Source organism: Canis lupus, chromosome 3 (genome assembly GCF_003254725.2).
Source record: "Canis lupus dingo isolate Sandy chromosome 3, ASM325472v2, whole genome shotgun sequence".
In the NCBI taxonomy this organism is placed as follows: domain Eukaryota; kingdom Metazoa; phylum Chordata; class Mammalia; order Carnivora; family Canidae; genus Canis; species Canis lupus.
In genome coordinates, this window is record NC_064245.1 from 50,860,395 (window position 1) to 50,885,327 (window position 24,933).

Below are 24,933 nucleotides of genomic sequence, written 5' to 3' on the forward strand. Positions count from 1 at the left end.
AGATGCTCTGTTAAAATATTGATAATTGATGAACCATGGGTTTCGGAAGTTTTGCAAATGCTGTTTACTATATCCTTATGCTAGAGATTCACATTCTATGCTAGAATACTAAAGGCTCTGAGATGTCCTGCATTATGGACTTTAACTTCAATTTCTGAATTCATTTGGACACAGAACATCTCTTCAAGCCTCCCCTTTGATTTGTATAAGATCTATTAATAACTCACAGAATTAGCATTCCATGAATCACAGTTTAGGGAGCACTGATTTAAAGCACCTATTTTACTAACTGGAGTTTAAATAAAAATCTCAAAAAAAAAAAAAGCACCTACTTTAATTGCCTACTTTTAGACTGTCAGCTAATATCTAAAATTGTACCACTGGGAGGAAGGAAAAGTTCAATTCACAAGTTCTTTGTGTTCATAAATTGGGTATCAGAACAGCTGGATTGTCTTTCCTTTCAATTTTTTCTTACATTGCCTACATTCCAAGCAGGTACCAGCACTAACAGCCCTGGGACAGGAAGCAGCGATTGTGTCCCAAACACAGCTCTGGTGGCCACCTTTCTTTTTAGAAGAAAGGCTTCTCATTGATGCCTCTGGACTATGTCCCTTCTTTCCACTAATTTAGTTCAAATTATTTCACCAGGACTACTGCAGTAGTCACTTAACTGGTTTATCTACTCTCAGCTTCACCTTGCTCCCATCTAAATGGAATGCACATCAGTGACCGATTTGTTTTCCTAAAACACCACTTTGATCAAAGATGCCAGTGAGGATCAGGTTTCCTTACAGTCCTACCATTTTCTCTTTATTGCCCTGAAAACTATATTATCTTCTCATGGTTACAATGTAGCAGCTGCAGCTCTAGGCACCAGCGATGTTAAATAAAAATTTGTTTTCTCCATGTTATTGGTTGATTGTACCCCTTCAAAATTCTTATTTTGAAATCCTAATCCCCAGTGCCTCATAGTGCAGACTTATTTGGAGATAAGATTGTTACAGAGGTGGGGCTCCTGGGTGCTCAGTCAGTTACACTTCTGCTTTCTGCTCAGGTCATGATCCCAAGACCCTGGGATTGAGCCCTGCATCAGACTCCCTGTGGAGCAGGGAGCCTGCTTCCCCCCTCCCTCTGACTCTACCCCTACTTGTACACTGTCTCTCTTTCTCTCTCTCCCAAATAAATAAATAAAATCTTAAAAAAAAAAAGATTGTTACAGAGATAATAAAGCCAAAATGAGGTCATTCAACTGAGCCCTAATTCAATATGACTGATGTCCTCATAAAAAGGAGAAATTTGGACACAGGGACACACACACACACACACACAGGGAGAATATAAAGATGACCATTTAAAACTGAGATAAACTTAGACCAGATCTTTAACAGCCCTCAGAAGGAACCACCCTGTTGGCACCTTGATTTCATACTTCTAACTCCCAGAACTGCAAGACCATAAATTTCTGTTGTTTAAGCCACTTAGTTTGTGGTACTTTGTTACAGCAGCCCTAACAAACCTATATGCTTCCTCTTCTTATTACTTTGGAAAATGTACTCTAGAGGTTTTGCCCCAGGCAGGAGAAAAATTCAAAAGTGCTACAGAGAGCTCAGGTGAAAGGAGGACTCAGAAGAAAACATTAGATCTGGCAAGTAAGGCTTCCAGGTGACTTTATTAAGAATAATTTCAGTAGAGATTTGATGCAAGACCAAGTGCATACTTCAATAGACTGATGAGCCAATAGTAGGTAAGGCACTAAGGCAGCATGGTTGGCGGTCATTCTATACTGTAAGTTGCAGGTCACCTACAATTACATATGGTCAGCAAAATAGCAAATGAAGAACTTGCACTGGGATGATGTCGCTAGTTCCACCACTGCTGCCATTGTGGTTTGCAAAATGGGAGATAGGTTACAAGATTAATGGGGTAACGAAATGGACTTAGTGGAAGAGGATTATGGATAATATTTTTCAGGTCCCATCCCTAAGAAAGAGAAATTTACTATGAATTCACACCATTAAGGCAATACTTCTTTCCTATTCCTTGCATTTCTTGTCTTATGAAGGGAGTCTGTTAGTGCCATAGCCCCGGCCTCCTGCCACTGCTCTCTTTATTCCACTTAGCGGAGGTAGAGTACATGCATTATCTGCAAGCCATGCTTGCTTTATCAGGACTTCCTTTTCCTTTTGAGAACCTGCCAACCCATGGAAAGCAAGACTTTTCCAGTGTTCCATGTAGGTCTTTATCATGTGTGGGGCATGATGTGCTTTGGGATTGCCCATGACTCAGTAGATAGATCTTTCTGCTGTGGGTGTTTGACTTATAGCGTGATTTAACTCTCACATTAAACTGTGTCTTCTGACTTAGTCATTACTGATAATGAAGTGATGATTGGCCCCCATCTGTCTTATGCCTTACTTTATTTCCTTGTTTCAAAAAAATAAGGTAGGGACAGGAGGCTCTGTTTAATGGGCTCTCTCATCCCCATGACCACACACATAGCCAAAGAAATTGAGTTTCCCTCTGGAAACCATCATCTACAAAGAATAGTTCAGACAGCAATCCAATTATCAGAGCAAAACATCTAACATTGTTTTTCCCATCCCATAAAATGGTAAAAATGTTCTGGAAAATCTACAGTTCATGAAAAACACTCAATACCATATGGACAATTTCTCTACTCTTCTAGCCCTCTTCCTTATTAAACCCAAACCACAGGGGGTGCCTGAGTGTGGGTGGATCAGTCAGTTAAGTGTCTGATTCTTGATTTCGGCTCAGGTCGTGATGTCAGGGTTGCAAGATGGAGCTCTACATTGGGCATGGAGTCTGCTCAAGATTCTCTCTCTCCCTCTGTGCCTCAATCCCACTTTCTTTCACTGTTTCTCTGTCTCTCTCTCTCTTAATAATAATAATAATAATAATAATAATAATAATAATAATTTAAAATAAACCTAAACCACAGATTTATAATGCAGATAGTTATCGCTGTGCTTCTCATTAATGACTGCTAAAGCAGCAATTACTATAATGTTTTACAAAATTTATTCACTAATTAGTAGTACTAATTCTTTTTATCTGCAAAAACCTTTTCCAGTGCTTCAAATATGAGGAGGGATTTGATACTTAAGCATAACAATAGTATTAAAGATTGACTAGATGGACTGAAAGAGGGATGGATGAGATAAATACATTAATGGTTTAAGAATCCTTGAAAAAAGGCAGATGGACTTGAGTGTCCTCAGCTACATCCTCATGAAATCATGAATAAATGTTCTTTCCATGAACCCATTGTGCTCAAGTTGGATTCTACAGTGTAGGCATTTACAAAATTCACATGTATCTCTGCATGAGTGCTTCCAAAATTCCAGGCTCACTTCCAGCTTGTCCATCGTCATTGCAGGCACCAACATCCCTGCTGCAGCAACTGCACAGATTCCCAAGACGAGTGGTTTTTCTTGGAAATGTTGATAAGCCCCAACAAAGACTAAATTAAGACTGTTCATGTCACCTCAGTACTCAGACCCATCTCCAAGGAAAGGAGCCCCATGCCTTAAGCACATCAACACCCTACTGAGCACCTTTGCACCAGGGAGGATTTGATCATAAAAGCAGAGCAGTGATGTAGAATAAGCAATTGTTATAGGGATTGGACCTGAAGCCATATGGTAGTTGGTGGAGGAGTTTGTAATTGAGTCTAAGTCAACAGAGGTCAGGCAGACCGCATCCATGATGGGTGTGGATAAGGGCAAAGATGAACTGGAACCCACATCTTTCTCCCAGCACCTAAAACCTGGATTGTGAGGGTGATATGCAAGAGAAGCCAGCACCCTTGGCCCTGGAGTTGTAGGCACACTTGGCCCAGGAATTGGAAAATCTGAAACAGGAGATTTAGTGAAAGCTGGAGTCACGGGAATGCTAGGTGCTTCTCCACACCAATAAGGTGAGTCAATAGATCAGCAGCAACGTACATGAGCTGACTCAGGATCTGATGCCTCATATTAACCTTCTGAGAATAAAAACTATACTGCCTAATCTCCACCTTCTAAGTGGCTCTTATGACTGTTAAGGGAATAGTCTTATGGGAGAAAATTTCTGTTTCAATTGCTACTGTTGCATGATAAATCACCCCAAAACTCAGTGGCTTAAAATAAGCACAATTATTTTATCATATCTCCGTTTGTATGGATCAGAGATTCAGAAGCACTTGGCTGGATGTTCTTACCTGGGCTCTCTCCTGCAATTGCAAACAATCTGTAACTGGATTTGAAAGAGCAAGAAGGTAGAGCAGCTGCAGGATGTAGCTCTAGGACCTCTCTGCATGGTCTGCCCATGTGGGCTACTTTTGGTCTCATTATATTTGGGCTGCTAGCAAGAATCTAGCATATTGTATTGTTTGAAACAGTGCACTCAGAGTCAAGGGAGGATGGGTGTTCACTTCTTTTTATGAGAGAGAGAGAGAGACAGAGAGAGAGAGACAGAGAGAGAGAAGGTGGAGGGGGCAAAAGGAGAGGGAGAGAAAGTCTTAAGCAGACTGCGTTGAATGCAGAGCTTGATCTCATAGGGCTTGATCTCACAACTTGAGCCAAAGCCAAGTTTAAGATATTCAACCAACCTTGCCACCTAGGCAACCTAGGGGTTTACCTATTGATGGGGAAGTGATAAGGTTCTAAAAGAGCACATGGGATAGGAGACATTGGAAGGTACAATTCTAACATATTTAATGTCCAAACAAATACATGGGGAATGTTAAAGAAATCAGCTCTTGAGCTTTTCCACCTTTCTTATTCCCCAGTAATTCTTGAAGCCAAACAATATCAATGATTAATATCAGGTTAATGTAAATTCTGTTTGTACTTCCTGACGTAATTGTGATATATCTCTAAGTGTGGTCATGATAATCTCGGCAATAAATATTTTTTGAAGATTGAGATGATGTGTATCCAGGAGATGAGACATCAGTGAAATAAAATAAAACCAACACTAAAATGATTATAAACAATTTTAAAGTACTCATTATTTTAACCTCTCTGGGCCTCCATTTTCTCGTCTATGAAATGAAAACATTCTACTTGAATGACTTTATCTGATCTTTCCCATATTTATTGAATATGCAATAAAGAAGATTAAAACACTCTGCAAGAACTATTAACTATTTTCTTACCAAATGATAAAACCAGTCTTGAGGAATGGTATTTTTGCCTATTCTTTCCTATAGTTTTACATGAGAAGTAAACAGCAATACTAAGAAATATAACTCTGTGTCCTTCCAATCGTTTTGATTTTCAGACATGTGCAGTGATTTTTATCTAAAGCTATGATTCAAAGATAAGCGAATTTTAAGAGATGGATATGGATTACTAAAATATTTACTGTTCAAAAAAGAAAAGAAAGCTGCTATAATTCTCCTATATTTCTCCTCATTATAACCCTCCACAATGTTTGCTCATATGGATCACAAATGAATCTTGGGAAAAAATCTAGCAGAGACTTTTGATTAAATGGTATGTTGAATAAACAATGCTGAGACATTTTAATGAGGTCAGATAAAAAGGCTCTGCTGAAAAGAAATATTTTAAAAATCACTTTGAGGCTCTATCCTTAAACCATTTCCTGGAGACTTGGGGCTCTATTTCTTCTTCTTGTGCCATTATTCAAAGACTTTCAAAACCCTCATTGGTTTTGCTACCATGAATGATCCAGGGCTCCTCAGCACATAGATTTCTATTGCTAGATTTCTGAAAAATTACTGAGGCCCATTCTAGTGAAATCCACATAAATAAACATCCTGTTCAAAATCAATGGCATTAAGTCACCTTTTTACAGAAATAAAAAACAATTAATAGTATGCCTATAGCTCTTTATGAAGCAATGCTAAGACATTGCTTCTTGCCTATGATGGTTGCTGATTGCCACTGAGTTATGGGACTTATAAAAGTCAATTAGAGAATTTTGAGACAAAGGACCAAAGACTTGAAAAGTGAAATGCACAGACCAAACTCATATAATCAATTAACAACTGTTGCTGAATCTGACTTTAATATGATTGGCTTGGAAATGAAGTAAGAGCATACGGGAAGAAAAATCCTTATCTATAGCGGGCATGCAAACAAGGGGAAAAAAGAATCAGAAGAAACCAACCAATGGCAGGCAGAGCCACTGAGTATGGTCAGCAAATAGAAGATTGGCATTGCATATAGAAGGGTTAGAATGGTTTGAGCTAATATAAAGGTCCAGGGTGACCTCATGGAGATTGGTGACGTAAGTAGAATGAAGTCAAGAAACCAAGACAGGGGGATCCCTGGGTGGCGCAGTGGTTTAGCGCCTGCCTTTGGCCCAGGGCGCGATCCTGGAGACCCGGGATCGAATCCCACGTCAGGCTCCCGGTGCATGGAGCCTGCTTCTCCCTCTGCCTGTGTCTCTGCCTCTCTCTCTCTCTCTCTCTGTGACTATCATAAATAAAAAAAAAAAAAAAAAAAAAAAAAAAAAAAGAAACCAAGACAGGCACGGGTGGCAACTGGGACATTGACATACCTACTAGGACCCCCCCACCCCAGATGATGGCAATATGCAGTGGAGAGAAAGGCTGTAAGTTTTCAAAGTATAACTGATTTAGAGGACTAAAGAGGAGGTCACCAGATGACAGGAACAATGGGGAGATGAGGACAATAGCTAGATGCAAGGGATCTCAGGGGACTAAGGGTTCTCTCAGGGGGTTGGAGACATACTGGTGTAGAATTGGCATGGGAAGTCTAGAAGTGGGCCACTTTCTGTTCTTGACATATTTGAGTCTTGGGAAAATGAACTCATATGCTTAAGTGGGCCACCCAGAACTGTAACCTCTGAGAAAAACAGGATTCAATGAAGACAACAAAATAAATGAATGTGCTTGTAAGAAATGATGATGTAAAGACATTTGTTCAACTTATAAGTGGAAATCTCCAAAAGGCAAAACAGAAAAATTTGAGAGGGTGGGTTGTGGTATAAACTTGGGTCCAGAGGTCTAAGGGTCTGAGGGATGGAACCAGGAAGCTAAAGATATAGCCAGCAACATAAAAGATAAAAATACAGAAGCATTTGCTGCAAAAAGAATACAGTCTATTTGATAAGACTGCTCTAGCAAATGTAGCTATTGTTAAAATAGTATCTCCATTATACAGATATTTTTATGTCCATATAGCAAGAATACACATAGATACTTTTAAAAGTTGTTCGCTATTTATTCAGGGATAAATCTTATCTCTTATTTAGATTGTAAGCTATTAAGAAAAAGACTATGTTGTGTTATCAGCATTATTAGCATTGATCAATATCCAACCAAGAATCAATGTGCCCAACCAAATTAAGATTACCTGAGAATGCTCACCCACTTTCTTTTTTTTCATTTGCTGAATATAAAATTAATATATTTTCTTATCTGAGACTCCTAAGAATCTGTCACTGTGAGCCACCATGTTGATAATGAGGCTGAAGACAGCAAAGGCACCTCTCTTTCATTGAACTCACTGAATTCTCATTCCCGATTTCACTTCTGAAGCTTCTACTTCTACACCATAGCTCCTGTCATTGGTGATGTTCTACAAGATTGTCTCTTGCTAATTCCAACTATATTTCACCACTCCAGTCCCCGGAACTTGAAAATTCCCACAAAGCAAAACAATGGAATTAATCTAGGAAACAATTGTCTTTATTTCCAACAGTGCTCAGAAATCCAACAAGGAGAAGTGAGCCTGAGAAGCTTCTTTACAAGTAGTAAATCAGGAATCATTTGGATTCAGGTCCAAATACATAGTCCATTCTGATGAACTCCCATCAGAAGTGACTCCATCATTGGCACTGCTTATTGGTTAAAATTGTGAAAGGCAATTGTGAACACATTTCCCAGGAAAGGTGAAAATAGTCAAGCCAAGTGGTTTTAGTAATAACAGGTCATTGTTCTATCCTGGCTCCATAAGACCATTATGTTAGAAAAGGCAGGGCTTCCATCGACCTTGCACTAGTTTATTCCCATCTTCTGTCTGAATGATGCTTCTGGGCCTACTCAGAAAAGAGTGGCTTGAAGCAAGTACTTTTCTTTGCCCCACTCAAATCTTTAAATTCCTAAGTTTAACCTGTTCCCCTCATTTTTATCTTCAGTGCATATCCCTAGCAGGAGTACTATCTAAGTTTTATGTATATCCCTGGAGACTGAAAGACTATACTTTTTCAATCCATTACACAGCCATAAATACTGAATCTAAAACTGGTAGCTTTGATTTATTTTTTTTCTGTCTTGCATCAAAGCACATGCAACATGACAATGGAGTCTTTTGCTCCTAAGACTACTGTATCATACGGAATTCTTACTTCCTGGTTCCACTCAGCTGATAAGCCATATGGCACCAATGTATTGGGAAGAGTCTGAGCAAGCTTTTCCAAATACAAATTATTATTCATATTTTCCTAAATTATGCAAATGATACCATTCATTTTCCTACCTAATCCTCGCTGGAGATGCTCCAAGGTTTGAAATGAAAGAAATTCTTTCAGATATATGTAATCCACATTAATTGCTTTTGACAGCAAGGAGTGGGATGGTTAGATACTGCAGTAGTTAATACTTTGATCATTTCACCTCTGCAATAAACTTAGCTGGATGCAGTGCTCTAAAGAACAGCCATGCCAAAGCACTCTCATTGTAGAATCAAAATGCAAAAGTTCATATTTCTCCAATGGATTTTAATGTAAGTGAACTTAAGGCAGGTGAAGGAGAAAAGAGGATCAGAAGTGGGGGAAGACCTATCTAACATCTCTGGGGACAAAAACATTGATCTTGCCATTTAGTCTCTTCCTATGGAAAAAAAGGTCCAGTTTTCAAGCCTATGAGAGTTTGAATAAATTATCCTGCCTTTCCTCTATTTCTGCCTCTATTACCTCCAGTAGCCTCATTCTGCCCACTCCCCACCTCTGGTTTCTCACTCGTATCTCTACTTTTGCATTTGTTTTATTTTTATTTTTTTCTTTTACTTTTGCTTTTAATACTCTATTCATCCTCCAAGCCTTAATTCAAATGCCAAAAGGCTCATGGATTTTTTTTTTTCTTTCCCGAGCTAGAAATTACCTTTCTCTTCTCTATAATGTCATAACACATCCAAGCCCTGTAATAGCATTTATCCAGAAAGACCCTATAATTTAGTTATTGGTATTTATGTCTTACTTTCCTGAGGTTTATGTCTGGGGATCAAGGGAAAAGAGAAATCATAGCTTGACAAAAGCAAAACAAAAATTTAAAAATATTGCTTAGTGCAGGCACATAATAGATGCACAATTTTAAAAAATTCATGAATGTCTTAATGAATAAATGAATATCTACTTTGATAAATCATGAGCTCTGAGAAGGAGGAGACTATGTCTTCAAGATGTATATGGTACTTTCCAAACTCTACTCCCATTAAACAAAATCTAGTGGGGTGCCAGAGTGACTCAGTTTGTTGAACATCCAACTCTTGGTTTTGGTTCAGGTTGTGATCTCACAGTGGTGAAATTGAGCCCTGCGTGTGCCTCTGCACTCAGTGGAGAGTCTGCTTGAAGATTCCCTCCCTCTGCCCCTCTTTTCCATCTCTCTCTCTCTCGGATGAATAAACCTTTTAAAAAAATCTAGCAAGACATCTTACTCCTGATAGAGCTTAATGAACATAAGTGGGAATTACATTGAACTGTGATGGCGATAACGGGTGGTTGTGATGAGCCAGATATGATATGTAGTTACAGCAATGGACCTTAGACTTTCTGTCTCTGAGTTCGAGAACAATGGGAGTTCTTTGCCTCTCCTGAAAAAAAAAAATTAATTGACTGGGGTTAGACCCAGGATGAAAGTCCTCTCTTAAGACATCTAAATTTTAATTCAACCATTATGGAATTATGTTCCCAAGAAAAAGAATGGCAAAGATTAAAAAAAATAAGTAGTTATGAATTTCATTTATACTGTTCATAAATAAAAGAATTGATTACAAGACAGTTGAAAAACAGAACATATGTTAGTTTCATAAGCTAAATTTAGACTGTTTGTAATTTCTTATAATTTCTACCATTGAATGTGAGGCATCACAAACTGTAGGTAAGGCAATTAAATGAAAGTAGTAAATAAATCTCCCAAACAAGCTGCCATATTTTTAATGGGGTCTATTTAACAGTCAATATGAACACAAAGACAAAGTGTTTTCACAAAAGCCACAATAATAGCAGCATAGTGAGTCATAAGGCAGAGAAAGTTTTCAATAAATATTTCTGGAAGGAATACCTCATGGCTATGAAATATTAACTACCCTAGAATCCTCTATGACCCAGTCATCATTTATGCACATTTATGACAACTGTTGAAACTCAAAGGAAAAAATTAACTTTCAATCATAATGCCTATCAAAACTTCATTCCACTCAATGCTTAAGAGTCTACTTGGTGTTTACATAGTTATTTAAACAACCAAAGCCCTAAAAATTCTGCAAATCATTGTATAATAATCTTTAAAATTTGTCATTGGAGCCACAGTGCACCCTAAAGGTCTTCTCTGAAGTCTAAAAAACAAACAAACAAACAAACAAACAAACAAACAAACACAGCATGTCAGGATGTTTGGCTGTTTCTCTGACACATCATCTCGACCAATCCCTCTATCCTGACTTCAGTGACAGCATGGCTTTGGTTGATTCGGCATTAGTGACACTGATCTAGATATGCAGAGCCAATTGGAAAATGTGGATGTTGCTTTCCTCCTCTATACTCACAACCTGCATGAATAATGACTCATGAGTCCCTCCAGCTCTCCTTGCAGAGTATCAGCAATATATACATCTGCCCACCTTTTCAGGATTTCTAGGAAGATTAATGGGATAACTATAAAGCAGTCTAAAATGTTTGAGGATACAGAAGTCATAATAATAATAATAAATGCCATGATTCTGTGGTTCCTTTATATATTTTAATTGCACACTTATAATTTCTAGGACAAAAACAAAGAAAAATACGTCAATTCTAATGGGTGAATCATGAAAGAATTTAGTCCCATTTCTATGGCAAGTCCTATCAACCCAATATGATGGACATTTTGACTTTGTTCACCTCCCTAATGGGTGGGGGGCTGAGTCAAGGGTGATTTTTCTCTGGTCATTAAGATGACCAATGTTTCAAACCTATTTAATCAACATGCTGCCTCATGCCGATATAGAATTAAATTCTTTTTTTTAAATTTTTTTATTGGAGTTCAATTTGCCAACATATAGCATAACACACAGTGCTCATCCCGCCAAGTGACCCCCTCAGTGCCCATCACCCAGTCACCCCAATAGAATTAAATTCTAAACCTGCAAGCAGATACTTCCAAAAGGAGTCCTCTACCATCTGTGAATTATTATTGCTTCGTGCAAGGAACCTCTTCATTCATCGTTTTCTAAACTTAAGTTATTCTTGTACCACTTTCCAATTTTCATCATGTCTATGATACCACCTGTAATGTAAATTACTTAAAATATTTCTTTATATCTTTAAGCAATACTATCCACAAAATAAGGTTTGAGGTGTTAGTTAGAATTTCATACATGAAATAAATACTTTACTTCAAAACTTCCTCCACTTATGATGGGGTTACATCCCAATAAACCCATAATAAGGTGAAAATACTGGAAGTTGAAAATGCATTTTAACACACCTAACACCGTAGCTTCACCTAGCCTATCTTAAATGTGCTCAGAACACTTATATTAGCCTAAATAGGGCAAAATCATCTTACACAAAGCCTCTTTTATAATAAAGTATTAAATACTGCATGTCATTTATTGAATACTGTATGGGAAGTGAAAAACAGAATGGTTGAATGGGTACAGAATGGTTGTAAGTGTATCAGTTGTTCACCCTCATGATTGCACAGCTCATTTTGAGTTGTGGTTTGTCGGCATTGGTAGCATCAGGAGAGAGTATTGTACTGCTTATTACAAGGCCAGGAAAAGATAAAAATAAAGCATATTTCTACTGAATCCATGTCACTCACACACCATCACAAAGTTGAAAAATCATTAAGTCAAATCATCTTAAATCAGAGACTACTGTATAAAAATTAAAAAGTGCTACCAGAGATCTTTTTTAAGATTTTATTTACTTATTCGTGAAAGACACAGAGGCAGAGACACAGGCAGAGGGAGAGGCAAAGGGAGAAGCAGGCTTCCTATGGGGAGCCCAATGCAGGACTCAATCTCAGGACCTTGGGTTCATGCCCTGAGCGGAAGGCAGATGCTCAACCACTGAGCCACTCAGGCATCCCAACCAGAGATCATTTCAGACAACATCACAGTTATATACGCCATATTCTGAGGAATATTCTTTGAATATATTACTGAAAACCAAACTACTTATGAAGAGGTTCAGGATTTGTACCAGCATTACATTCACATGAATCCTGTAATGTCTGGGACATATTTATTGAGCACATTATTCTTTTAAAAAAAAATGTAAGACCAATTAGTAAATAAATAAATGTACAATCATTAACTCTTATGCTTTTTCTGCTCTTCCTTTGTGCATATACTAAAAGATACATGTTGATCATTATCAAATGCTTGTACACCCCTTTCAAAAAAGGTTGGACTGTTAAACTAAATATAACCTAAGGTCTTTTTTTTTTTAGCTCTATTTCCTGTAGCCCATAATTAATCCATCCTAAAGATTTAATGTAAAGGAATATTAGAGGCCTGGTCTCATAAGCTTCCTCAAAAGTGCTTTACAAGTGTCTCCTAAACTAAATTCCAATTTCCTTTTTTGAATATATAAAATTAATATTGTATTTGGAAAATGTACACCCCATAATCATACAATAAATAAACAATTTTCTACCAAAGAATGGCCTCAATGTTTGGCTTTGAGGAAAATAGCCAATCTCATTCATCACCTGAGCAGACAAACTGGGAATTTATAGAAGAGAACAATAGTTATAATTTCTAAATGTTCTCTAAGAGGGTAAATTAAACTCAGCCTGCATTCCAGTCCTTGCCAGAGGAATTCTACCGAAAGACAAGAGAGCTAAAATAGTTTTAGGAACAGCAAACTTTAGGGAGACTCACATTCATTCTCTGTATTACTTTCCTATTGTTTATCTTTTAATTTGGATATATTTGCTTACATGTAAGCCTTGCCAGTTATTTTTATAGCCCAATATTTTTTATTTCTTACATTGCCTGAAAGCTTAGAGAATTTTCTCTAGAGAGGTAGTACGTGTTCATCTCTATGTTCTTCTAATTTTTTTCCTAACCAATGTCACTATAATCATTTGTTCTTAACCCAATACATGTGTTTATTCATTTGCTCATAAAGCTGAATGGGAAAGTCTTCTAAGGCTTTTTGGCTCTCTATGACACATTCCATGCAGAGAGTGAATTGTCCATGTGGCATCCCTCAAACCTCTAAAAGTATAAGGATGGATTCCTACTGTAGAGTTAACAAGTGCTAGAGGGCATTCTTTTCAGTACGTTATTATTTTTCTCATTATATGTGGTCATTAGAAACAATGTAAATAAAGCCAAAGGAATATAATTGAAAAAAATTGGCAATTAAAGCCACTCAATTACAAACCAACCCATGGGATACCATACTGATGTAATTCTTCTATGAAAAGACCCTTATCTTTTTTCCCCATTTTTGGGGGGTTAAAATGTTAAATTTAATCATGTTTGTGATCATTCTTCTGTACATGATTTTGTATCCTGTCTTTCCTGTAATATAATAACATAATACTTTATATTATTACAAGTTATCTACATACATTTTTAACATCCACATGGTATTTCATTTGATAACTGAATCACATTTAACCTAAGATTATCCATTTTTAAACTCTTAGTTTATTTCCAAATTTGTATAGTATAAACAATAAATGTCTTCTCTTGCAAATCTGAGATTTCTGGTTTTTGTTGTAATTATTTTAGTATTATTTTTCCAAAAGTAGAATTATTAGATCAGTAGGTCAAATCATTTTTATGGATCTTGACAAATATCACTAAATTTCTTTCTTTGCAAGGCTTGTGTAAATTTACTTTCCCATCAGCATTATATATAAGGCCTTTTCCCCTTTGAGAGGGTAGGATTTTTTTTTATTGAGTTTTGCAAATTTGATAGGAGAAAACAAAATAAAACCTTACTTTTATTTTGTATTTTTTAGTTTATAAATTGAATTTTTGCCTATAATCATATTAACCTGATGAACTTTTTTATAAATTAACTGATACTTTTTTTGCCCAGTTATTTGACGTCTCATTTTTATAACAATTTGTATTACCTTTATATATATAAAATATTCACTCATTCTGCAATACATTCTGTGAATATTTTTCCCATTTCATTTTTTACCCTTTAATTTAGACTTAATTTGTTTATATATAGTTATACATTTGTGAGTTATTTCATTGTTCTTTCACTGAAACCCAAAAACTCTCCCCTAGAGAGCTGATAAATATTAATTTCTATTTTCTCTCTTTTTCTAACACTTTATTATTTATTTTAAAATTTCTTACTACCAACAAGGACAAAATCTTGGATAGAATATCTAAAAATCACTTTGGAAGAAAAGATCAGCTTCTGGGTATAAGGTTTAGTCATCAAGTGTTCTTAGGTATTTTGGTAACCCATGAATTACTAAACCTAGCCATTTTGAACATCAACCTAGAAATGACTACAGACTACTACTATTTTGATTATTCAAAGCTCTGTACCATGCAATGTTGGAAAAAGAAATGGGAGGAGAATGTAACAACATAACCTTGTGTAACCAATCCCACATCTTATATGCAATTCCTCTGCAAGTAATGGCAAAAAATGATATGACAATCCTTAATCTGGGTTCTTACTCTTCCTATAGGAGATAGTCACTGAGCACTGTAGTCCGTTTTAAGTACCTAATAGAAGAAAGACTCTAAGTCATGGCTTTTATGTTTTAGAGAGAAAATGTTTACTCTGTACCATATTATATGGTATACCCAAACTAATTTTATTTTGGGTGCTTTGTAATGGTACTTTTCTCTAATTGAACCAGCCATGATTAGTCCAATGATCCATCTTCTGAATGGTCAGTCTGAATACCAGAATCAATGCCATCACTCATGGGTGATAGAGGAGATTTGTTTATAATGCATTTAACAGATTTTCTCTGAACACTCTTTGTGCCAGACCCTTCTCTAAAGACTAAAGATCCAAAATATAACTAGTGCATTAACCTTGTTCTTTAGGACAGTGATTTTTTAATCTGATGGATGGATTTTTGAGGTATATATTCCCAGACTCCATCTCAGATCCACTAATTCAGTGCAGAGCATAATAATATTTGTGTTTTAAATTCCTCATGGTAACTTTGATGAGTCAGAAAGGAAGACCTCTCTTTAAGCTCAGAGAGCAGTGGATCTCTATTTCTTCAGATCTTAGAAGGTAATAGGAATAAACTTCCATTTACTGGTCATTAATCTAAAGTTAGAGCCTTAACATATAGAATCTCATACACTTCATATTATATTTAAAAATTAATCAAAGTTGCCCCCATCTCATGGATAAAGACACTGATCTTAAGAAAGGTTCAGGAAGTTGCCCAGGGTAAATATCTGTAGTGAGTGGGCCTGTGATTCTAATTCAGAGTTCTCTGATATTAAAGTCCACATGAGAGAAAACACACACACACACACACACACTCACACACACACACACCATTTGGATTAATTGGATTGGGAATTCTTGAGAATTAAATTAAAAAGTTTAAGTATTTTAGTCAAGGCTGCATATTTCAAAACCGACCCATACATCAGAGAGTGGTGGCGAATGACTCCAAACTCTTTTGCTGGGGTTTCTAGTTTTATTTGTGTTGAAACTTTACATAACCCATCATGTCCTTCCAGGTTGATATTAATCTTCTCTTCCAACTACATCATAAACTGTAGGTTATATTTGCTTTCTTGATTGGTCTGGCAACTGACTCCTTCAAACAACTTTCAGGGAGCAAAGAAAATACAACCACTTTTCATCTATGACTATTTCCAAAAGGAAAAAAAAAAGTGTTTTGTTCCCTTCAATAAAGAAAAAGGCACAGCAAAAACTATAGTCATGTAGCCATATCTCCTTGTCAGCAACATGGAACTCCATGAGTTACACCAACTGAAAAAAAGATTCATCCCCCACCCCCTTTTGAAAAACAAAACATTTGAAGATGTGCTTTCTCCCCATGGGCACAATCACTAGATGTCTTTACCTTTGCAAAAAATTGCTTCTCACAACCAGACTTATCCTTAGCATGAATATAATTATCTTTTCATATAAGCTATTTGAATGTCAGAGTAGGCAAGGATTTTATAAACCAAGTATTAATGGATCAACTTCATGCTACATGTGAAAAACTAAAATTCTGATACCTTGCTTTCAGGAAGTGTTTATCAGTGCAATCCCAATCATCAATAAATTTTATTGAGCAAAGGTTGTATGTAAGACACTTAGCTAGGTGTCACGGGAAACAGAGAAAACTAATGTAATCTCTAATCTCTAAGAATTGACACAAGTATTCACACACACACACAAAAAAACATATTTCTATGAACAAAGGATGAACATTCAATGCTAAACTACAGTTTTTCAAAACTGAATAGTATTCCACATCTTTTTTTAATGTCAAAGATTCTTTAACATCAACATAAAATGCTCTCATACTGTAATACATATGTTCTTTAAATATATGCAAACCTGAAATTATGTACAAATATCTCATGTTTAGTGCACTTATAAAGCTGTAAAACCAGGGATGCCTGGGTGGCTCAGCAGTTGAGCATCTGCCTTTGGCTCAATGTGTTCCCGGACTCCCAGGATCAAGTCCCATATCGGGTTTCCTGCATGGGGCTTGGTTCTCCCTCTGCCTATGTCTCTGCCTCTCTCTCTCTGTGTCTCTCATGAATAAATAAATAAAATCTTTAAAAAAGCTGTAAAACCAAATCAAATTTAGCAACTAAATCCAAACAAAAGTACAAAAACCAGTAACATTTAAATCAACAATACTGGGACACCTGTGTGGCTCAGCTGTTGAACATCTGCCTTCAACTCAGGGCATGAACCCATGTCTTGGGATCAAATTCCACTTTGGGCTCCCTGTGAGGAGTCTGCTTCTCCCTCTGCCTATGTCTCTGTCTCTCTCTCTGTGTCTCTCATGAATAAAATCTTTAAAAAAATAAATCAACAATACTAATTTAGTGAGATGGACAGTGTTATTTTACTGAAACTGAACTTCTACATTCTGTGTGAGTATAGTCTTGAGGGCTTCCATGCAAGTTCTTTGGAATCCTTCTTTCCATGTCATTGGACTATACAACCATTTATGTTCCCCAATTTTTTTTTTCACAGGAAAGCCACTTTTCTCACAACATCTCCTGAATTATTTGGCTTTCAGTTGTTATGAACCTACTTTATATTTAGTTAATACCTGCTCCAGTATTCACAGAGGAATCCTGGTGCCAATGAGATCACAAAATCATATGCAAGCTTGCCTACACAGTGAAATGGTAGAGGGGGGTCAGTTATTTCTACACAATCTAACTGATCAAGCATATGCTTTTATTAAATTTTTTAGATAAAAATCAAGGTGAAAGTATTTAAATGTCTCCCTCTTTTGCTAAACAAACCAAAACAATAAAAATAAAAATGGACACATTAGAGAATATGTGATCAGACATGCAGAAGCACACAGATTCATGCTGAAAAATGCTCACAACTCAACACATTTTCCAGAAAAAAAATATGACAAGATAGAGAAGTCACCTAGCAGGATAGTGAAAGCAGGTTCCAAAAGGACTTCCCAACTATGTGTAGAATTTTAAGTAGATGTACAAAGAGAGAGCTTTCCAGAGCAGAAGTGATGTGAAGAAAATCAAAGAAGCAGGAAACTTTCAGACATGCTTGGGGATAGTGAGTGGACCAGTTAGCCGGAATATTCTAAAAGGGACACAGTGATTTAAATTTGCAAAAAGAGAATTTGCCCCCAAAGTATGGTAATTCTAAGTAATGCTCAGACAGAAGCATAAGTTGGTGAATAGAGAATTAAAGTATTTTAATCACTAGTAATGAAGGATGTCATGCAAAGGGTGTTTGTGGGCTCCAATCACCTCTGTTTCATTTCATATTTGCTGCTAAAGTCAATTCAGCTTCTTTTTTATTGAGACATAGTTTACATACCCTAAAATGCACTCCTTTTTAAGGCTGAGTAATACACCATCATAGAGCTATGCCACATGGCAGGTATGTCTGTTTGCTTAACTTTTACAACGTGATACCAAAATCTACTGGTATCATCTAGTTGGGGAACAGAGCTCTTCCTGCTTATGTAGGAAGGAAAGCAGAGGTGATATATACTTCTCTGTTCATACTCCCATTTAACTTCTAAATCTATGGGAAATTTAATTTTTCCTTTAGTAACCCCCCTTGATTCTAAAGATATACTTTTTAATAAGTTATGTTATTTTGATTAGCTGTTTTCTATTTTTCTTAATATGCGCTAGCCATCAGGGGAGTGGCAAGGAGCCCTCCTAAGTACTGACATACCATCTGATTAGACAGGTCCTGCCTTTTCAAGCACTATTTTGCATTTTGGTGATTTAATAAGGAATAATAGGATTCTGAGAAGGACTTCTCTGTTCCTCTGGACCAGGTCACAAAGGTAGGACATATGAGTCAAGTATTCTACACTCTAAAATAAGATTCAAACATTTATGGGACAAAAGTCCTTTCCAGGACTTTATAGTGTATATTGGAGGGTGGGGGATAAATTACTTTGCTATGTCAGTATAATTGAGCAAACACCACTACCCAAGTCTGATGAATGGGGGAGAACTGGAAAATTGTCAGAGACATGACTTATTAACCTGGGAGAGTAAGTGTGCACATCTGCCTCCCTGCCATGGGGAAAGTAGATGTTTCTTCCAAATGTTTCAAATGAGAGGGTCTGTCTCCAGGAGAGCAATTTGCAGAGATTATAAGGTTAGTGCTTCAGGAAAGGAAGAATCGCATCTTATTGGTTTATTGGAATATCTGCTTATGTGGTGGACCAGCTAAGTGTTCTCTCAACCTATTTGAACAGAAGCATACAGGAAACACAAGAGAAGTCAAAGAACAGAGTATGGCACCAGAGCACTCTGAACACCCTCTGTTTGTTGTGGCAAGGAGACCTGAGTTTTCTATGAATGAGTGAAAGGAACACCACGCGAGGAAGCCTGACTGTGCTGGCTTGTTAGAGTCCCACCCCAAGAAGGCTGGCACACTGGGCAAAGGAATGCAGCAACCAGGAGCTGTTAGGTGGACCCCTCGAGGGAGAAGCTGAGAAGTCAGGAGGAAGAAATGGGGTGAAACTGGAGCAGATCTCCCAATTAGGGAATCTTAACAACGGAGATGTCTCTAATAACCCCTGGATAGCTTACACATGCATTCCATAAGAAAGCCAACATCTAGATACCTGTAGAATTTGACAAAGAAGCCAAAATAGGACCAACAGGATGCTAGTTATACAAGATCATTTCTTGTCTCTCTCAGATTTCCACTCCTCAAGCTTATATCACAGGAGCTGCAATCAGAAGAGAAGCAAATGGAGAAAATGCCCCATGTGCCACTTACAACCTCTCTCTTGGGTTGCAAATTTCTTAGATTGAAATCTTATATTACAGAAAAGGAAGATGATAAACATTTAATGAGGGTATGAGGGTTGGACGAAATTGGATTAGACTGGACTTTTCAATGATGGCAACTGATAGATAACCTATGAAATCTGTCACCCCCCCCCTACAAAAGGGAAGGGCTAGAGCTCATGGGTAGCTCAGTTGGTTAAGCATCTGCCTTTGGCTCAGGTAGTGATCCTGGGATCCTAGGATCCTGGGATATGGATGGAGTCAGGGTCCCTGCTCAGTAGGGAGTCTGTTTCTCCTTCTGCCCCTCCCCTGCTCGTTTTTTTTTTTTTTTCCTCTCTCTCTCATATAAATAAAATCTTTAAGAGAAAAAAAGATATGACAAGGGCAGATTCAACATGAGAACAGAAGTAGAAAAAAAAAAAGAATCACCTCATATTGGTACCTCATCACATTCAGACTTCAATGAGTTCCTAACCCAAGAAAAAAAAATAGGAAAGCTATTAAATTCTATTTCACTGGGTTGTGGATCAATGAATTTGAGCATTAACAGAGCTGAGTTTTAATCTTGTCTCTGCCCTTATCAGCTGGGTGTCCCTGGACAAATTATATAAATTGTTCTGTATGTTAATTTTTCATCCATAAAATTGGGATATTACCAACCTCATCAAGTCGTTCATGGGGTTATATGAAAATAATTGACAGGGAATCTGGCAGGTATGTCTGTTTGCTTTTTTTTTTTCCCCATATCCTCTTCTGTTTTTTCCTTAATACACACACATAGAGTATTTTTTAATATATAAAATGTTGGAATCAGTTGACGTATAATTTTGTGTTTTGTTAATTTGCTTCATAGTTTAGAGCTTTTCACATATTGAAATTGCCACGCATATCATCATTTTAATATGCTAAAAGAAGCCATCAGTTGTTAGACAGTTTGCTTAGCTCATTCCCTTTTGTAGGAAGTTTGGGTTGTTTCCAAGCTCCTTCCTCCCAATACAAATTGTGATGTTGCTAACAATAAAAAGAAATTAAACACTTTACCCATCCTTAAGAAGAAAAGGGCTTAGCCAGTCATTATTACCTTGAGATATCACTTCCCAAATGGAATTATTTATTCTATCAATTAATATTTTTATTGGCATCTCTTGAACATGCTGATATCCCTAGAATACCTGGACCTCTAATTGGAAAAAAAGAAAGAACGAAAGAAAAGAAGGCTTCCTCTTGACTCATGAGTCTTCACTTCTTCTCTAGAGAACACTGATTTATTTAATTTGGTCTGGTTAAAAGGAAACTCCCCATGAGTTTTCCCTGGGATTTTCCAAAGACCCTTCCCAATTTAGACTCCAGATTAAATAGCCTGTAATAATTTCATGCCAGAGTATAGCAGAACACACCGATTTAGTTCTATTAGTGCTTTTTACCTGTATTTCAGCTTCCTCTTCCCCAAAAGGCTGAAATGCAGTTTATCTTTCCCAAGGCTACTGTAGAAATCTCTTCCTCCTATCTGCCATCTGCTTTAATACTGTCTTTCGTCCCAAACCCCACTTGCTCAGTTTCTAATTACTATCAACTTACCCATTCAGGTAGCTGAAAGTCTTTTGAATAAATTACACACTACCATACATTAAAAAGCATATCAGGAAAATCCACTATTCCTATCATGCAAAGGGTGTTTGTGGGCTCCAATCACTTCTGTTTCATTTCATATTTGCTGCTAAAGTCAATTCAGTTTCTTTTTGGTTGAGACATAGTTTACATACTCTAAAATGCACTCCTTTTTAAAGCTGAGTAATACACCATCATAGAGCTATGCCACATTTTGTTTATCCATTTATCACTGGATGGACTTTTAGATTGTTTCTACCGTTGGGCTTTTATGAATAACACTGCTATGAATATTTGTTTATAAGTTTTTATGTAGGCATATGTTATTTTTCTTGGATATATACATAGGCATGGAATTGCCTGGTCATATGCTAAGACTGTCCTAATCCTTGAGGAACTGACAGACTGTTTACCAAAACAGCTGCACCATTCTGCTTTGTTATCAACAATATATCACTGTTCCCATGTCCCATATCTTACCAACACCTTTTATTGTCTGTTTTTCTAACTATAGCCATCCTAGTGGGTGTGAAGTGATATCTAACTGAGGTTTTGATTTTGATTTACCCAATGGCTAAAGGTGTAGTAAGGCTGAGCATTTTTTCATATGGTGATTAGCTACTTGTACATCTTCATTGCAGAAATGGCCATTAAAATAATTTGCTTATTTTTTAGCTGGGTTATCTTTTTACTTGTGATATGTAAGTGTTAGTATAGTTATCAGATGTATGATTTGCAAGTATTTTTCCCATTCTGTGGATAGTCCTTTCACTTTATTGATAATATCCTTCAAAGTACAAAAGATTTACATTTGATGAAACTCCATTTATCTATTTTTTCTTTGTTTACTTCTACTTATGGTATCATATTCAAGGAACCATTACCTAATCCAGTCGTAAATATATATATTTAAGTTTTCTTCTAAGAGTTATATACATTTCATTTTGATCATTGATCCATTTGAGTTAATTTTTGTATATAGACTAAGACATAGTTTCAAACTTATTAGTTTGCATGCGGATATCCAGCTATCCCAACACCATTTGCGAAGACTATTCTTTTCCCTTATTGAACTGTCTTGACGCTCTTGTCAAAAATCAATTGAACCAATTCTTTCTGGACTCTCCGTTCCATTCCATTGACCTAAATGTATGTCTTTACGCCAAGACTATATCATCTTGTTTACTGTAGCTTGGTAGTGAGTTTTGAAATATGGAAGAGTAAATCCTCCACCTTTGTTCTTCTTTTTCAAGATTGCTTTAGCTCTTCTGGGTCCCTTTAATTTCCATGCAAATTATCAGCTTTTCAATATGTGCAAAAAAAGCAGCTAGGATTTTGACAGGGACTGCATTAAACATACACCAATTTGAGGAGACTGCTTTCTTAAAAAGCAGGTCTACTAATGAACATAGAACGTATTTAATTTCTTTCAGTGATGTTCTGTACTTTTAAGTGCGCAAATCTTGTATTTCTTTCATTTAATTTATTCTTCAATATTTTATTCTTTTGAGAGTATTTTAAATTACATTGTTTTAATTTTATTTTGTATGGTTCATTTATAGTGTATAGAAACACAATTTATTTTTCTGCATTGATTTTTGTATCCTACAACCTTGCTGAACTCATTTATTAGCTCTAATATTGTGGGTATCATATAAAAGGTTAGCATCCAAGATATATAAAAAACTTATAAAACGGAACATCCAAAAACTGAATAACAGGTAAAAAAAGAGCAGAAGACATGAATAGACATTTTTTCCAAAGAAGACATACAATGGCTAACAGACACATGGAATGATGCTCAACATCATGCATCATCAGGGAAATACAAATCCTTCATATTTCTATGTACAATATCAAACAATCAGCAAATAGATCATTGTATTTTTTCCTTTCCAATCTGGATGTCTTTTATCTCTTTTTCCTTCCTAACTTCCATGTCTGAAATGTTCAGTACAATGTGGAAAAGAAGTTTGAAGAGGAGGATGCCTAGGTGGCTCAGTGGTTGAGTGTCTGCCTGTGGCTCAGGTCATGATCCCCGGGTCCTGGGATTAAGCCCTGCATCAGGATCCCCCTAAGGAGTCTATTGCTCCCTTCTGCGCATGTTTCTGCCTCTTTATCTTTGTTTCTCATGAACAAATAAATAGAATCTTAAAAAAAAAAAAAAAGAAGTTTGAAGAGCAAACATTGTTTCCTTATTTCTGCTCCTAGAGGAAAGATTTCAACCTTTTACTAAGTAAGTATGACATGCTATGTGGCTTTTGCATAGATGCACTTTCTCAGGTTGAAGAAATTCCCTTCTATTCCTAATATGTTGAATATTTTTATGATAAAAAGATATTGCATTTTGTCAAATGATTTCACTATACAGATGATGAAGTGGGTTTTGCTCTTTAGTCTATTAATATAGTTATCACAGTGATCTGTTTTTATAATTGAACCAACTTTGCACTCCTGGGATAAACCCAAAGGATTGTAATGAATAAACTTTCACATATATTACCAGGTGCGTATTGTATTTTGAAGATTTTTGTGCCTATATTCATAGAGATATGAAGATAGTTGGCCTGTAGTTTGCTTCTGATGTCTTTGGTTTTGGTATCAGGGTAATACTGATGTCTTAGAATTGTTGGAAAGTGTTCCCTCCTCTTCTATGTTCTGGGACAGTTTGTGAAGCTTGCACATTTATTCATTTAAAGTTTATTACAGTTAACCAGTAAAGGTAAGTGCACCTAAAGTTTTCTTAAGAAGTTTTTTGACTATTTATTCCATTTCTTTGTTAAAGATCTATTTAGATTTTCTCTTCCTTCTTGAGTTAATTTTGGCAGTTGATGTGTTTTTAGAAACTTGTTCATTGCTTCTAGGTTATCCAATTTGTTGACATAAAATTACTTATAGGGGGAATCCCTGGGTGGCGCAGCGGTTTGGCGCCTGCCTTTGGCCCAGGGCGCGATCCTGGAGACCCGGGATCGAATCCCACGTCGGGCTCCTGGTGCATGAAGCCTGCTTCTCCCTCTGCCTACGTCTCTGCCTCTCTCTCTCTCTCTCTCTCTGTGTGACTATCATAAATAAATAAAAATTAAAAAAAAAAACAAAAACAAAAAAACAAAAAAAACAAAAAAAATTACTTATAATATTCTCTTCTGATCCTCTTTATTCCTGTAAAGTCAGTAGTAACTTTTATTTTTGATTTAGTAATTTAGGACTTTTCTCTTTCTCCAAGTCAGTCTAGTTAAAATTTTCCATTTTTTAAAATATTTTTAAAACACCATCCTTTGTTTCGTTGATTCTACTGTTTTTCAAGTTACTATTTTATTTATACCCACTCTATTATTTCTTTCTTTTTTTAATTTTTTATTGGAGTTCAATGTATCCACATATAGCATAACACCCAGTGCTCATCCCACCAAGTGTCCCCCTCAATGCCCATCACCCAGTCACCCCAACCCCCCGCCCACCTCCCCTTTCACTACCCCTTGTTCATTTCCCAGAGTTAGGTGTCTCTCATGTTTTGTTACCCTCACTGATATTTTCACTCATTTTCTCTCCTTTCCCCTTTATTCCCTTTCACTAATTTTTATATTCCCCAAATGAATGAGACCATATAACGTTTGTCCATTTCCGATTGACTTATTTCGCTCAGCATAATACCCTCCAGTTCCATCCACGTCGA

At 36.6% G+C, this 24,933-nt stretch overlaps 1 long non-coding RNA gene across 1 annotated transcript in view; it reads left to right on the top strand.

The window, feature by feature from the left end:
* The first annotated feature begins 3,695 nt into the window (after nt 1-3,695).
* LOC118354363 (uncharacterized) overlaps nt 3,696-24,933 on the top strand; it is a 70,923-nt gene continuing 49,685 nt past the window's right edge. The window contains exon 1 of the long non-coding RNA XR_004814792.2: nt 3,696-3,937. This is a non-coding gene — a long non-coding RNA (uncharacterized LOC118354363). The remainder of the gene's footprint in view (nt 3,938-24,933) is intronic.